At 42.4% G+C, this 16516-nt stretch overlaps 1 long non-coding RNA gene across 1 annotated transcript in view; it reads left to right on the top strand.

Annotated features, from left to right (window-relative positions):
- The window catches only part of LOC139180587 (uncharacterized), a 55512-nt gene that overhangs the window by 21230 nt on the left and 17766 nt on the right, over window positions 1-16516 (top strand). The window lies entirely within an intron of this gene.

Here is a 16516-nt window from a genome sequence, read left to right as displayed (position 1 = left end):
GAAAAAGATGTAGGAGAAATGTAAATTGAACCTGGGGTGGGGGGTACTTTTTTAGGATGCAGCCCTGAATGTAGCACAGGGATGTGCCTTTCGTGGTGGAAGCACATGAAGCCCAAAACAGGCAACCCAAGATACTCCAAACAAGTACTAAAAACAGGGAAGCAGGAAGTACTCAGCAAGAGAGGAGGACCTGGACTGAAATCTGGTTTAGATTCTCTTAATCTCAGTGGTTTGGGAAAAGCCCTGGACGGTCATTAGCTAAGGGAGGAGCAGTCATGACCTCAGCACTAACATCTTTACATCAATTCCTGGGGACCCCCTTGTGGCAGCCCTGACTCAGAAAGAAACTCACCAGCTACTGCATCACATCATCTTAGACCACTTCCTGAAGGGCTCTGGGTTTTCCCTAGAAGGCATGTATGTACAGGTCCTATTCACGTACAGATCCTGCCAGGAACCGGCAGGGGATCAAGAGGTAGGTAGGCCAATGTGAAACTGAGGTCTTCTACACAATAAACATACACACCACCACACACAAATAGAGCAGATAGTTCTAGAGATAGGGGGATAAAACAGAAGTCGTACCTTCCTGTGTGTTTATGTATATACACATATATACCTGCAGGGGCTTTCCAGGTGGCTCGGCGGTAAAGAAATCCACTTGCCAATGAAGGAGACGCAGGTTCGATCCCTGGGTCAGGAGGATCCCCTGGAGAAGGGAATGGCTACCCACTCCAGTATTCTTGCCTGGGAAATCCCATGGACAGAGGAGCTTGACAGGCTACGCAGTCAGACACGACTTAACGACTAAACAGCAACAGCAATACACAGGCAGACACACCCACACTCAATTTATTTAGTATCTGTGCTTTCTAATATCTATGTAAAAAGTAGATTCAGAAGTAGAAAAATAAACCCTATGAAAGAGGGAGAGAAAAAGTCATTCCATGACCTAGGTCAGGCTTTCCCAACTTTCTGTGCTTCAGGATAATTATGCAAAAGCAGAATTCTATAATCAAATAACCTTAGGAGAGGTTGGATAAAGCCAATTCAGGCTTTGATTGCTGGGCCTCTTAAGATGGTTAATATGCTAGTGGACTTGTAAATCTCTTTTCTCACACTTGTTGCCATTAGATGTGTTTTGTGAAAAACATCTTCAGAGGTGGTCTACAGGGCATCACTTTGGGAAATACTGACCTGGTCTGATGCAGCTGCCTTATTAGAACGTTAGCTCTGCCAGGGCTGTCTGGCAGGCAAGGCAGTGAAAAGAAATATGATGGGTCATAGTTTTTTCATCAAATAGAATCCTATCTTTTTCACATACTCCATTGAAATGGATTTTTGGATGTAAGGAGGTCATTGAACTACAAAATAAATTATCTAGCTAACAATGGCTTAATGGAAAATGTAGAATAATAATGATTATATTATTAATTACAGTAATAACACTATTATTATTACATGTATTTCAATTATATTAAATGTTGGGCATAAGCCAAGAAGGTGGCCTGAAACCTTAACTTAGGAAAAGACATTTTGTATTGGGGGAAGGAGAGCAGGCCTGTTGCTTTCTGATAATCCTATGTAATAAAATTTATTAAATTTAGAATACCTTGAATACTCATTCATCTATCTATGATTTGGAGAGGAGTTGAAGTTCAACAATTTACATTTCAAATCTGTAGCTGGGTCCAGAGCTGTTTTGTGTTTTTTTAATATTATGTAATTTTTTTCATTTTTAAAAAATTGAACAATGATTGCTTTACAATATTGAGTTGGTTTCTTCCATATATCAGCATGAATCAGCCATAGGTATACATATGTCCCCTGTGTCCTGAATCCCCCTCCCATCTACCTGAAGTAAGTCAGAAAGAGAAAGACAAATACTGTCCATTAACTCATGCATATGGAATCTAGAAAGATGGTACTGATGAGCCTCTTTGCAGGGCAGCAATAGAGATGCAGACATAGAGAGCAGACTTGTGGACGCAGTAGGGGAAGGAGGCGCTGGGATGGTAGCATGGAAACATATCTATTACCATATGTAAAATAGATAGCAAGTGGGAATTTGCTGTGTGACACAGGTAGCTCAACCCAGACCTGCTTTTTGATTGAAGGAATAATTTGCACACATTTTTAACAGGATATGCAGATGACAATGCTTGCACATTCTATTAGACATTTGAAAAGGTGGCCTCTTCTTTTACCAAATAAAAGTCTTTTCAACCCCTCCAAGAATGAACGCATGGGGAATCCTGCAGGCAAGACCACGACTCTCTTCAGAGCCATCTTAGATCTTCTCAGATGCTCAGAGAGATGCTTGAGTGGATGAACAGACTGACAGGGGTGGCTGGCGGAATAACCATAGCACCATGGCATCGAAGTTAAGGAAGAGGGTTTCCCTTTTTGGATGGCAGAGTTTCTTAGAAAGTAAAGAAGTGCAGAGAATCTTCATCACAGCTGTCTTATCCCCTTGATCTCTTCTGTCTTCATTAGCACAAACCCTCTGGGACAGTTAGAGTGAAAGTCCTGATAAGCAGGAAATCATCACTTTCAAACTAATCTAGCACATCTGTCTTGAGATGGTGATAAACAAGAAAGGTCTAATTGTTAAACAATCAATAACATAGACCTGTATTTGGAGACAGACTACTGGTTCCTCCCTAACTAGCTCTCCCACCACCCCTACCACACAACACACACATGCACACACGCAGATTTAACCAAGCAGAGTCTGGTTTTTTTTTTTTTTTGCCCCCATGGTATCCTGTGTTTCTGTTTATCAGAGAACTTACCACATGATGTTGAAATGAACTGTTTATGTGTTCACTAAACACAAAATGTTTCCCTCTTCAAAGATAGGCCCAACATAATCATCTTAAAACCCTACTGACCAGTGGAAAAAGTTCTTACAAATGTGTTGAGTATATTACCTCTAGACAGGTTCCATAGACACTCATTTATGCCATACTTACGGATTGGTTTGACAGATGTTTTCTTCCTTGAAGTAATCCACTCTTTTTCAGATGAGTAGCCAATGAGAAAATAAACTTTTAGTCCAGACTGTCAAACAGAGGTAACACCTCTAAAGAACCAATGTGTCTCTTTAGGAGAACTAGAACTTTGAAACATGGCAAGAGTAAAAAAAAAAAAAAAAAGTTGAGACAAACTAGGTCAGTCTTGTTTGTGAATTCAGTCAAATCCAAGGAAATCAGAATGATTGTGTGCCAGATAATGGAAACATAAATTAGTCCTTTCATCATTATCTTACTCCCAAGTCCACTCTGTGTTCTACCAAAATGCCTTTGTTTCACATCTGGTAAAGAATGGAATTAAAGGTCCATGTAAGGACTGCCCTGGTGGTGCAGTGGTTAAGACTTCACTTTCTAATGCAGGGGGTGCACATTCAGTCCCTGGTCAGGGAGCTATGATCCCACATGCTTCGTAGCCAAAACCCCAAAAAACATAAAACAGAAGCAATATTGTAATAAATTCAACAAAGACTTAAAAACAATGGTCCACATCAAATTAAAAAAAAAAAACAATGTAAAAGTGAATTTATTTTCTAAAATCTTCCTTCCTTACATACAAGTAATATAAACTCCTTGGAAGAGAATTAAGAGATTGGGCTCTTTACATTTTGCTTGCATCCTTAAATTGCCCCCACCCCCCAAGTATTTTTAGGCATGAGAGTATTATATTCAAGAACAGCACTGTTCAGTATAAATATAATTGACTCACATATGTAATTCTAAATTATATAGTAGCTTTGTTTAAAAAGTAAGAAAAAGCTTTAAGAATATGTTTTGTTTAACTCAGTACATCCAAAATGTTATTTTAACATGTGGTCAATAGAAAATTGTATCATGAGATATTTTGCAATCTTGTTTCTGTAGGACTTCTTTGGCATCTTGTGTATATTTCATATCTACAGCACATCTCAATTTGGGCTGGTCACATTTCAGAGTTCAGAAGCATGTGTGCAGGTGGTTACTATTTTGGACAGTAGCCGTCTGTAAAACCTATCACATCAGAGCAAAGATCTCTTGTTTTTTTTTTATGGTATCTATGGTTTTGTTGAGAATATATTATTACCTGAATTGGTGAGTCTAATTGTGCTGAGTTGAGATACAGTATCTGATAACAAATATTTATTGAGTTTTTAATGTGTTCTTAGCTTTGCTTTAGGGATTGAGAATGTGGTTGTGAAAAAAACAAAAGTCAAAATTTCCTCCCTCGTGGAGCTAGTGTTCTGTCAGTAGGAGACAGACAATAAAATAGACAAACTTATTTAAGTATCAATAAATGGTAAAGAAAAAGCTTAGAGTAGGTGAAGAGGTGTAGAGAGTAGTGATGAAGGAATTTAAGGAACAGCTATCAGGCCAAGTCTCACTCAGAAGGTAGTGTAATTGGTTAAAGACTCTCATGTTGGCAGCATTTCAGGAAAATCATGGTCTTGGGTAACTTTCCATTTTATTTTAGTAAAGAAGATTGATGATGCAATGTATAAATTAATTTTCTGATTAAAGTTTTTTAATTAGAAAGTTTTATGTATCTATAAAACTGAATGAATTGGGACAAAAATTCTCTCATTCAACAAATAGCTTGCGAAAGGGAACCGCATGCTAGTGTTGGGGATGCAATAGTGAGGGAAATTAACAGTTTCTGCTCTTCTGGGGTTTGCATCCTAGAGAGAGAATTAATGTACTAATTACATATTTGTGCCAATAAATATGTAATTAAAACTCGAGTTGGTACCATGATCTCATACCATGAAAGGACCCAAACCAGACCTAAGTGAGAGTGGATGGAGGCCCCAGTTCCCTGAGCCAGGACTGATGGGAGAAGTGGAGAGAGCATTCCTGGAGGAAGGCACAGGATATGGGAATGCTCTTGGCAGTGAACTGAAGAATCAAAACTGTAGCTCGTCTGTCCAGAGGGAGGGGACAATTCTACAAAATGAACCTGAGATTTAGGCTGGGATCCACAGGAACTTGTAGGCCAATTTCCTTCACAAAAAAATCCACCTTAAGAGTCCCGGTCCATTGTGACGATGGCTAAAAAGAATTTTCACTTCTAAGGGACCAAACTGAGAAACACTGAGGGTGATCTTCAAACGGTCTTTGGACAATACAGGGCTTCCCTGGTGGCCCAGGTGATTAAGAATCTGCCTGCAATGTGGGAGATCTGGGTTTGATCCCTGGGTCAGGGAGATCCCCTGGAGAAGGTAGTGGCAACCAACTCCAGTATTCTTGCCTGGAGAATTCCATGGACAGAGGAGCCTGGTAGGCTATAGTCCATAGGGTCGAAAAGGGTCACATATGATTGAGCAACTAACACTTTCGCTTTCTGGACAGTATAAGATATAAAAGACCTGCTGAGGCAAAATGAAGGAAAGAAAAAAAATAGTTTACAAAAAGTTTACTTATAGAGGATGGCAGTTACTTGCTTTGGGACTCCATTTGATGCCGCCATTTAGTTCAACACACTCCACTCTGTCAATTCCCCTGTCTGCAGGCTCTTCTTCCTTCAACCTATGGGTTGGTTCATCCCGTGGCTCTCAGACCTGAGGTGGGGGCAGGGCTGGAAGTTATGTCACCAAGAACAAAGGGGAGAGAGGTCAATTGTAAGAGATAAAGATGGGATGCTGGAAGCCCAGGCGAATTTCTAGAAATAATCCCCAGTTCCTTTACTTGTTCTTTTATTCTTGTGGGACTCTTAAGCCAGACCCATAAGAACTTTTTGTGTGTGCTAAGTTGCTTCAGTCATGTCTGATTCTTTGTGACCCTTTGGACTGTAGCCTGCCAGAGTCCTCTGTCCATGGGATTCTCCAGGCAAGAATACTGCAGTGGGTTGCCATGCCCTCCTCCAGGGGGGGATCTTTCTGACCCAGGGATTGAACCCAGGTCTCTTGTTTGGGTCTCCTGCATTGGCAGGTGGATTCTTAACCACTGTGCCACCTGGAAAGACAAGTTTCCATTGTACCCAGAGTTTATTGAGACTGCATCTCCATTCGTTGTTGTTGTTTTTGTATCTGTCCAGTAGAGTGTGAGCTTCCAGAGGGCAGGGCATTGCCTTGTTATCCCTGTATCCTCGATGAGCAGAACGCTGCCTAGTGTATAGTAGATGCTCAAGAAGCACTGATTAAATAAATGCTTGATAGCTAAAATTTAATTAGCAAACAATTGAATGCCCACATGTATCAATTTAGCACTCAATTTATCATTGAGTTGTCATTTGTCATTGAAAGTGTTTGAAAACAACTTTAAAAGTGTTTCAGAGATTTGAGAGGAAAGAGAGAGAGAGGGAACCAAAATTGAGAGCATTTGTGTACTAAGATATTGTTTTCTATTTTTGTTCGTAAAGTCCTGGGTAAAGTCCTGGATACCTCACCCTCAGTTCAGTCTCATACTTCCACAGTCTTGAGACATGTGACGAAAGTATCAGCACAGTGGCCCATTTTCCTTTGACAGAACTACCATACCAGGAACTTACGACAGAGTAAAAGCATATCCTCTCCCACGGCACAGAATCCAGGCCAGGGCAAGGTGGGCAGCTCTCTGTACGGTGTGATTCTGCAGGTCCTCAGAGTGTTGTCAACAAGTGATCTTGTCTGCCAGCTTGCCATTAGGTATGACATTTCTGCAACTGAAATTGTTCCTTTCACATAAGATGGTATCTTCCGAAATTCACTTGTTACACACAAAGCAGGTCCCCAGGATGGATATCACGTTCAAGGTTAATGAACAAGATGGCTTGGCAGAATTGGTTCCTACCGCTAGAGAACGCGTCTTAGAGAAGGTGCTCTTGGAGAATGGGCCACGAGAAGGTTCTTGGTGAAGAATTTGATGTCGGAAAATTTGAGCCTGAAGTACCGAGAGCAGGTGGTGATGGGAGACTCAGGTGTGAAGCTTAGTTGTGTGTAGTAGCTCAAAGGCTCAGGGGTCCGTTTGGAAAAAAAGGGGGAAAGTGGATCCGGATGGACCCGCTTCTCCGAGTCTTCACAGCATGTTCCTGCTTGCTCCTAAGTTGGGCTCTCAAGGTTAGGACACGTTTTTCATGATGTGTATGAGATATCACAAGACATCTTGGTTTCTCTGTTTTCTTGCAAAAGTGTAAAACTCTCTCTTTCCAGGGTGTGTCTCGTTGCCACAATTGAGAAGTGTACGTTTGACAGCAGCAGCACCTTTGATAATAAATGGAACTTTGTGGCCACTTTTCTCCTATGATTGTGCTGAAAGAAAACAAAAAACAGGCTCAATGTTATGCAGGAAAGGCCTGAATCAAGCAACAAAATATTTTTTTGAAAGAGATGATCAACATGGCAGGGTCACAAGCTTTCATTGGCCCAAGCAGAGGAGCTCTGCTAAATCCTGTCCTGTGAAGTGCCTTTCCTTTTCTACTGCATGGCGTGGGAGGGACTCTGTGTGAGCATTTTCCCCTAAGAGCACAGACACTGATGAGATGTCCAGTGTAATTAATAACCACAAATAATTGAAACATGGGACTGAAAACTTAGGATCTCCATTCCCTATAAATTTCCAGGTTTATTACCTGAATTGTCAGCCTTGCTCTTTAAAATCCACTCCTGTTGCTAAGTCACTTCAGTCGTGTCCGACTCTGTGCGACTCCATAGACGGCAGCCCACCAGGCTTCCCCGTCCCTGGGATTCTCCAGGCAAGAACACCGGAGTGGGTTGCCATTTCCTTCTCCAATGCATGAAAGTGAAAAGTGAAAGTGAGGTCGCTCAGTCATGTCCGACACTCAGCCTACCAGGCTCCTCCGTCCATGGGATTTTCCAGGCAAGAGTACTGGAGTCGGGTGCCATTGCTTTCTCCCATCTATTTGCTTATCTATGCCAACCTGGAGTTGGGAGTTTGAGGAAGACCTAATTTTCCAGATACTCACCATGTGTTTGTTTTTTTTTTTTAAACTTACAAGTGTAGACTCAAAACAATTTGTTGTTGTTGTTCAGTCACTAAGTTATTTCCAACTGTTTACAACCCCATGGACTGCATCACGCCAGGCTTCCCTGCCCTTCACTACCTCCTGGAGTTTGCTCAAACTCACATTCATTGAGTTACTGATGCCATCCAACCATCTCATCCTCTGTCAGCCCCGTCTCCTCCTGCCCTCTGTCTTTCCCAACATCTGGTTCTCATCAATCATTTGTCTTTCTCTAGAACTTATTGGGAGCCCAAGAAGTATTTTTTCTAAGGCAAAAAAAAAAAAAAAAGGTGTCTAATGCAAGGAGTGAAAAATGAGCTTTTTATGTTTTACACTGACCATAACACACAGTTGGGAAAATTTGAATAACTCTAGCTCAATGTGGAAAGGTGCTTCAAAAAGCCTATAAAGTGCTTTCCGATGTATTTTGCTCATTTGATTCTTCTAAACTTGTGAAAGAGTGCTTACCCCATTTCAGATATGAGATACTGGGGCTCAGAGAAGTGGAGCAGTGAGAGACAAGGCCGCGCAGCTCGGAAGGCATTGAGCTGACACCAAAACCTGACTGCAGGCTGGGCAGTTTCAAATCTCACCAACAAGAGAGACAGAGATGTCTTGGCCACCCAAGGGTTTATTGTGATGCATTTTTAAACTCCAGGCCAACGAGCAGACAAACAAAACTCCCCACTGAACGCTGAAACATCCCCAACCAAACTCAAACCACCAAAAACGGGAATTACTTTTTCCTTAGAGGAGGCAGATAGAGATGGGTACCTGCCTGGCGGGTATCAACAACACTCAGCTGCAACTGGCCTCATGCTTCCCCTCGATTTTCCTCAACCAAGCCTCTGAGGCTCTAGTTAATCAGACTGAAGGCCTGGGAATTTATCGCTCTTCCGTCAGTATTCTTGCTGACGACCGATTTAAGGATACGAATCTCCTCGATTATCTAAGAGTTAGGGACAACTGAATCCAAATTTCGCTGACAGGGAGATGAGAACCCAGGGCAGTACCTAAGACTATGACTGGCAATTAATTAGACAGATAGCATCTTACTTTTGGAAAAGTCCTTAGAGGTTGAATCCAATCTCCCTCCTAGTGCAGGAAGCCTGACAAATAACCATCAGGCATTTGCTGCTGGGACAGGAATTTTCCCGTATCTCCACTATTGGTAGTTGGGCCCTTGTGAGAATATCTTGTCTTCACGGAATTGAATTCAAAGCCCTCTTACACTGTAAATCTATGTTCTGACTTCATTCTGCCCTCTGGCACTTTAACGACTATGGTTACTTGTCCATTTGTAAGTTCTTTCCCGGATATTTGAAGTTAGCTGTCTTGGCTTTCTTAAAACATCTCTTCTCCAGCAAAACATACTCAGCTTCTCCAACTGTTTCCGTATTTGCTGATTTTCATGACTCTTGACTCTCTCCAGATGGTCCCTTGTTTGGGTTTTTTTTTTTTTTCTTCTTTCTATTTTGTTTAAGTGAAATGTCCATAGCTGATTAGGGTCTGTTTTTCCTGCTTTATTTGTCCCAGTATTAATATACTTTTAATAATTTTACTGGTCTTGAGCTCACCAGTGGCGCTATGTATATGGTGGTCAGTGACAGGATCAGTTCCCCAGCTCTGTAACCGACCGGAGATTACCAAATGAGAACTGGTTTTCTTCATGTAATTTACCTCAGAAGCCACACTACCAGCGAGAGGACAAGAACGATTGTCATGTGAAGGCCACAACTAATACACAATTGTCACTTAGACCCAGTTTTTGCTTCTATAAGCAAAACCAGCTTTTTTGTTTATCTAGTACTGCATCTCTCAAATACAGAGAAAAAACAGGTAAGAGACTAGTTTACCAAGGACTTGACAAAGAGCCTATGAGGGAGACTGAGTGACATTTGGAAAGTTGGTAAAAGCCACCAGAGTCAAAGCAAATTCTGAAAAAGAAAAAAAAAAAAAGATTGTGGCTACGCTCTGCTCAACCAGGCCACACCTGTTTTCAGAAACCACCGAGTGTTCTGCAGATAAACAAAGATGCCAGCTCTGACAGTCTCTAAGGCAACGAGATACAGATCACCCCTACACACGGACAAGATAGAAAGAGACATTGGTGACAAAACAGTGAGCCCAGTCTTCAGACTACTCAATGGTGTAGTAACAGCTGGAGTGAATTCTGCCCCAGGGGCTCATCCCACATCCAGTCTCAAACCCTAAACTCTAGCTGTAATGGAGAGAACCCTGCAGTTAGAGAAACACCTGTAGGATCTGGACCCCACTTCTTAAGCAATCATCCCACGACTCATGTGAACCTGAAAATGAGCTTCTGGAGCAAGAAGACACAATACATCTCTTCTCTGGGTTTCCTTTTCCTCACCTGCAAAATAATGTTTTGTTGTTGTTCAGTTGCTCGGTCACGTCCAACCCTTTGTGACCCCATGGACTGAGGCACACCAGGCTTCCCTGTCCATCACTCTCTCCCGGAACTTGCTCAGACTCATGTCTATGAGTTGGTGATGCCATCCAACCATCTCATCCTCTGTCATCCCCTTTTCCTCTTGCCCTCAATCTTTCCCAGCATCAGGGTCTTTTCCAATAAGTAAGCTTGTCATATCATGTAGCCAAAGTATTGGAGCTTCAGCTTCAGGATCAGTCCTTCCAATGAAAATGATGTTTATGTGGCTGGGATTCATGAGGGTCTGCACTTGGTGGTAAGCCAGTGAATTTGGCTCCCTAATGAGCAGGTTGGATATAGGAAATCACCATTAAAATAGAACAGTGTCTCTGATTTCTGAACATTTATATCTATTAAAGATGGATAAAATCAGGCTTTCCCATTTTGCGCTATTTCCAACTTGAGATATTTTAAAAGGAGTAAAGGAAAGAAGTGGTTTGTAAGAAGTTGGCAGAGACGCAAGATGGATCCAGGAGCTGGAGTGGGGGCTTGTGTATTGTGTTGAAATCATTGTCCTGGGGTTATTTATGCCTGCTTTTCTTGGTCCCTAGACTCTGAGCTGCTACATCTTGTCCACTGGGGTCATTCCCACTTTCTTGATTGGTATGTTCCTCACCTTGTTGGATCCCAAGTGATAACTGTTGAGTTGAATCACTGTGTTGCTTTGAGGAGATACGGCTTGAAGACCAGTGGATAAACTGGAATCTCATGGCTCAGGACATGGGAAACCACACTGCAAAGTCAGAATAATTAATAATTTAATGAACTTTGAAAAAATACCAGAATAATAAATGTCAGTGACAAGTTAGTTTAAGGGGCCTAATTATAAACAGCAGCAGAAAGAGTAACTTAAATGATCAGCTGATCAAATGGCAGCCATCTTTAATTACAAGGTCTGGCTGGTTGGGATAAGAATTGTTAAGTGGAGATGACTGAGGGGCAAAATGTATAGAACTAATTATGATGGTAAATACAACCAGCTTTATATCAACACCAAGGTGTACAGTGGAGACATCAAAATAAAATTCTAAATCTCACCCTGTCCGTATTTATTTTATAGTTTATTGTCAAAAACTTATAAAATACAAGCAACCAAAGAGACAAAACCAAAATTCACACAAAGGCCTACCAGCAAGAAATAAAATAGCTGTTTTAGTATTATGAAGGTATACATATTTTTTTAGTTTGTTTCTCTCTGCAAATATCACAATATATATCACACATTCATACACACATTTTTGTTTTTTGCTTCTTTAAAAGTAAAACTGATACATACATTTGTTCTGTAATTACTATGTTGCTTAGTATAGCAGGGCATATTTCCATGTTATTTCAATATTCTCTGCTTTTCATAGCTGTGTATTATTTCATTATATTTATGTATCATACATAGCATATTAATGGACATTTAGACTGACTCCAAAGTTTTTCTTCCCCCATTGCGTTTTGGTTGTGTCTGGTCAAAACTTCTGCAAATATTGTCTTCTGGAAAGTTCATGCATTTTATTTTCCTTCTTGTAGTATATATGGGGCCTGTTATCTTCTAATTTAAGAGGAAGTGTGGCTATCACTTTAAATGGCATGACACACATCTTCCTAATAATTAAAGAGCCTTTCCTATTAAAAATGAGAAGAATTTACAGCAAGTGACTTAGTCATCAGATTGCTCTACATTGATTAGGCCCCCAAAGTCGATGGTTAGAACACTCCAACACTGGTTTTTAACATAAGATTTAAAATCAGGTCAAAATAGTATTACTCCAGGAAATTTTTACATCATCAAGAGTTCAATGAATATTATCATCCATAAGAGAAAAATTTCTCACAGATGTGTTCTTATATTTAAAAAGTGATCAAAGAGAATTGAGGTGAAAACAATGAAATATAAAACAGTCTTCAGAGAGTATTCCTGCCTGGTGGTTGCACTCTCCCTGTGGTCTTTTCACTTTTGTCTTCTCTCCAAATACTTTCCATAAGCATCTTGCCAGTGGTCCGTGCTCCAGAGACTTCACCGGCTACTATCTCAAAATTTCTCTTTTCCTCTTCTGCTGTGAGAGCCAGAGTGACAGTTTTAGCTGGTGAGAACACAGGACTAGTGAGTGCAAAGCTGCCTGATTTGGGCTATTTAGCTTTGAGTAGGACAAAATAAATCAAAGCAGGAGACGTAAGAGATACAGGTTCGATCCCTGAGTCGGGAAGATCCCTGGAGGAGGGCAGGGCAACCCACTCCAGTACTCTTGCCTGGAGAATCCCCGTGGGCAGAGGAGCCTGGCAGGCTACAGTCCATAGGGTCACACAGAGTCAGACATGCCTGAGACGACTTAGCATGCATGCATGCATGCAGGACAAAATAAAATGCTTCTCTGTAGACCCAGACCATCTATCTCTCACTCATAATAGCTCAACAGTGAAGAAAAGATGGCTGTTGGATGGCTCAGGACAACTTGTCACAACAGCTAGGAAAAATACTTATTGTCGAAGTCTGTCTTGCACTGGGTCAGGAATATGATCACATGCAGGAGACAGTAGCTTTCTCCCTCCGCAGTCTTCCTGCAGGTCTTCCTGTGAAAATCCTTTGAGATATGATGACCAGCCAAAAGCCTAGAGCTGGCAACCATATTGAGATAGAAACAGAGCATAATTCTTATGGTCAAATGCCCCACTCGTAAAGGGGAGAACCCTTACTTGAATTTGAAGACTGTTTCGTTTCTTTAACTAGTGATGTTAGGCTTGTTGTGTAATCACTGAGCTGTGTCCAACTCTTTGTGACCCCATGGACTGTAGCCCACCAGGCTCCTCTGTCCTTGGAATTTCCCAGGTAAGAAGACCGGAGTGGGTTGCCATTTCCTTCTCCAGGGGATCTTCTTGATCCCAGGATTGAACCCACGTCTCCTGGCAGACCAATTCTTTACCACTGAGCCACCAGGGAGGCCCCGATGTTGGGCTTAGTGTGAAATAATTAACTCTTAACTCTGACCTTTCTCCATGCTTGGCTTCCAGAATACAGGTAGAGCTTAGAGGGGCTGAGGCCTGATTGTACACACGTGAGTCCTAGCTCTTCCACTGATTCCTGAGCCCCAGCTCTTCCACTGTGTGGCCCTGGCGAGTCTCTCAATCTCTTTGGGCCTCAGCTTCCAGGTTAATCAAAAATGAGTGATGACAACACCTCCTGGGAGTGTCCTGAAGATGAAATCAGCAAACGCACGGAGAGCGCTTAGACCAGCGCCTGTCACAGGCTCACTGCTCCCTAAGTGTTAGGGGCTCCTGTGGTTGTCACTCCTCTGTTCTGACCGGTGTCTGGACGCATGGCTTTGTCTAGGATTGCCCTGGCAGCCTTGGTGTTGTCTCACCACAGCTCATGTGAGTCTAGGAATATTTACTGAGAGCTGTAATTCTAACCCCTGAAGGGCCCCAGGGCATGAGCGAAGGCTCTGGGAAATGTGAACAGGGCACTAGAGAGTCATTGCGTTCACGTAAAGGGTTGCTGTTTCACCAGCCTTTTCCCGCCCATCAGCACAAGACACATCCACAGGGTGATAAGAAACTTGCCTGGCAGTCGGGTCAACAGAGCAGAGTAGACTGGAGCCCAGCCACAGACCGGCCTGTGCCGTTCAGCCTGCGAATACCTGGGGTGCCCACCCCTTCTCCTTCTTCCTGTGATGACACGAGCAGGCCACGCACGAGCTTGTGAATGCGTGTGCACACACGATTCCCACAGCCACTTCCAGCAGCCCTGGTTCCTGATCTAGGGGAGCAGCTGCTTGGGTCAGATGAGGTGATTCCGTGATTTTCCTGGTTCCAGGCTCTGGGGAAAGGTTGAAGGGAGAGGCTTCAGGGCAGGGCCCAGAACAAGGTCTTGCCTGGAACATGTAACCTGCCTCCCACTTCTTCTCCCTCAGGCTCCCCAGCTCAGGGAAGCCAGGGCATGGGAAGAGTTGGTTAACTTGGTTGTGTCTCCACCTCCCTGTGTATCATTCCCTTTGGAGCCACACGCCATCTATTGTGCTGACAACGTCTGTCCCTGGAGGCCATTCCAAATAGGCTTAAGAACATATTGTTCCTAGATTTATGGTGACGTCAACCAATCAGTTGGAAAGAATCCCATTACATCAGAAAACACAGTTGGGAATTCAAATCTCTTTCCTTCAACGTTTGTCAGGCAGTGTCTCTTCTCACCTAGGTCCAACTTCCTTTTTGATAGTAAATGAGACAGAGTAAGGCTGAATTTTCAGCCAGATCAATGGCCAGAGTGACCAGGGAGATGATAGAATGCTTGTGAAAGGCCAGCACTGACCTGCAGCTGACTTCTCCAGAAGAAATAGAAACAACAGAACCTCAAGCCTAATCTTAAGAGTTCGTCAGAGCTCCACCATTCTGCCAATGCAGGAGACGTAAGAGACACGGGTTCCACCCCTGCATTGGGAAAATCCCCTGGAGGAGGGCATGACAACCTACTCCAGTATTCTTGCCCAGGAAATCCCATGGACAGAGGAACCTGGAGGGCTACAGTCCGTAAGATCGCAGAGAGTTGGATACGAATGAAGTGACTTGGCACATCCTCGTAAAAAACTATCAGCATTAAGAATCCTTAACCTCAATGTTTATTGCAGCACTATTTACAATAGCTGAGACATAGAAGCAACCTAAATGACCATCAACAGAGGATGGATAAAGAAGATATGATACATATACACAATGGAATACTACTTAACCATAAGAAAAAACAATGAAGCAATGCCATTCGCAACAACATGGATGGCCCTGGAGATTATTTTACTAAGCAAAGTAAGTCAGAGAAAGATGAACATCACGTGATATCACATACGTGAATCTAAAGGGAAAAAATGAGACAAACGAACTTCACAAAACAGAAACAGACTCAGACTTTGAAAACAAACTTACGGTTAACAAAGTGGAAAGCTGGTGGGGAGGGATAGATTAGGAGGTTGGGATTTACTTACATACGCTATTATGTATAAAATAGATAACCAATGAGGACCTGCTGTATAGCATAAGGAGCTCTACCTAATATTCCGTAACAACCTATATGAGAAAAGAATCTGAAAAAGAGTACATATATGTATATGTAAAACTGAGCCACTTTGCTGTATGCCTGAAACTAACACAACATTGTAAATCAACTGTACTCCAATATAAAATAACAATTAAATTAAAAAAGAACTCAATACTTGTTTTACACTTCACCTCTACACAAAGCTTTCACATTCATTATGTATCTCATCTTCACAAGCCCAGTAGATGGACACTCCCAGCTTGCCAAGTTAAAGATGGTGGCTCAGATGGTAAAGAATCTGCCTGCATTGCAGGAAAGCCTGGTTCGATGCTTGGGTAGGGAAGATCCCCAAGAGAATGGAATGACAACCCACTCCAGTATTTTTGCCTGGAGAATTCCATGAACAGAGGAGCCTAGCAGGCTACAGTCCATGGGGGTCACAAAGAGTCAGACTCGACTGAGCAACTAACACACACACACACATAGAGACAATCTCAAGGGCTTTCCTGATGGCTCAGCAAGGGAAGAATCCACTTGCCAATGCAGGAGTTGAAGGTTTGATCCTTGCTCCATGTTTCCACTGCAGGAGGGGGGTGCAGGTTCGATGCCTGGTCTGGGAACTAACACCCCACACGCTATGCAGTGAGGTCAGAAAAACAAAACAGAAACATGCACTAGAACGGGGAAATGGAGGCATGCACTTTTTAACAATTAGCACAAGGACTTATCCAAGGTCAGAGAGTGAGTCAGAGGAAAAAACTGAGCTCCTGGTGATCTGATCTGGTCCTAAAGATTCCCTGGGGAGAACCCCATCTCTGCAGAAATACGTGCATGGCCAACACTTTGGCCAGCAGATGTTTTATCAAGCCTACTGTACAATGAGGCCCGCCCTGGCCTATCTGTTCCTATCTGCTTTTATTCTGCTTTGGGGCTGCAGCACGATAAGACCTCCCATATGGTACTTGTATTAACATTAAATAATGAACATTGTGTTGTGTACACTATCACCATAGAAATATTTACTTAGTGGAACACAGACACCGGTCAGGCACGGTGATTGAAAACAAGCTAATCATAAAAACCATTCATGCTCACATCTATTT

The sequence above is a fragment of the Bos indicus genome, chromosome 29, assembly GCF_029378745.1.
Source record: "Bos indicus isolate NIAB-ARS_2022 breed Sahiwal x Tharparkar chromosome 29, NIAB-ARS_B.indTharparkar_mat_pri_1.0, whole genome shotgun sequence".
NCBI lineage: Eukaryota > Metazoa > Chordata > Mammalia > Artiodactyla > Bovidae > Bos > Bos indicus.
Note: the sequence above shows the minus strand (reverse complement) of the source record. Positions and strands in the feature narration are given on the sequence as shown.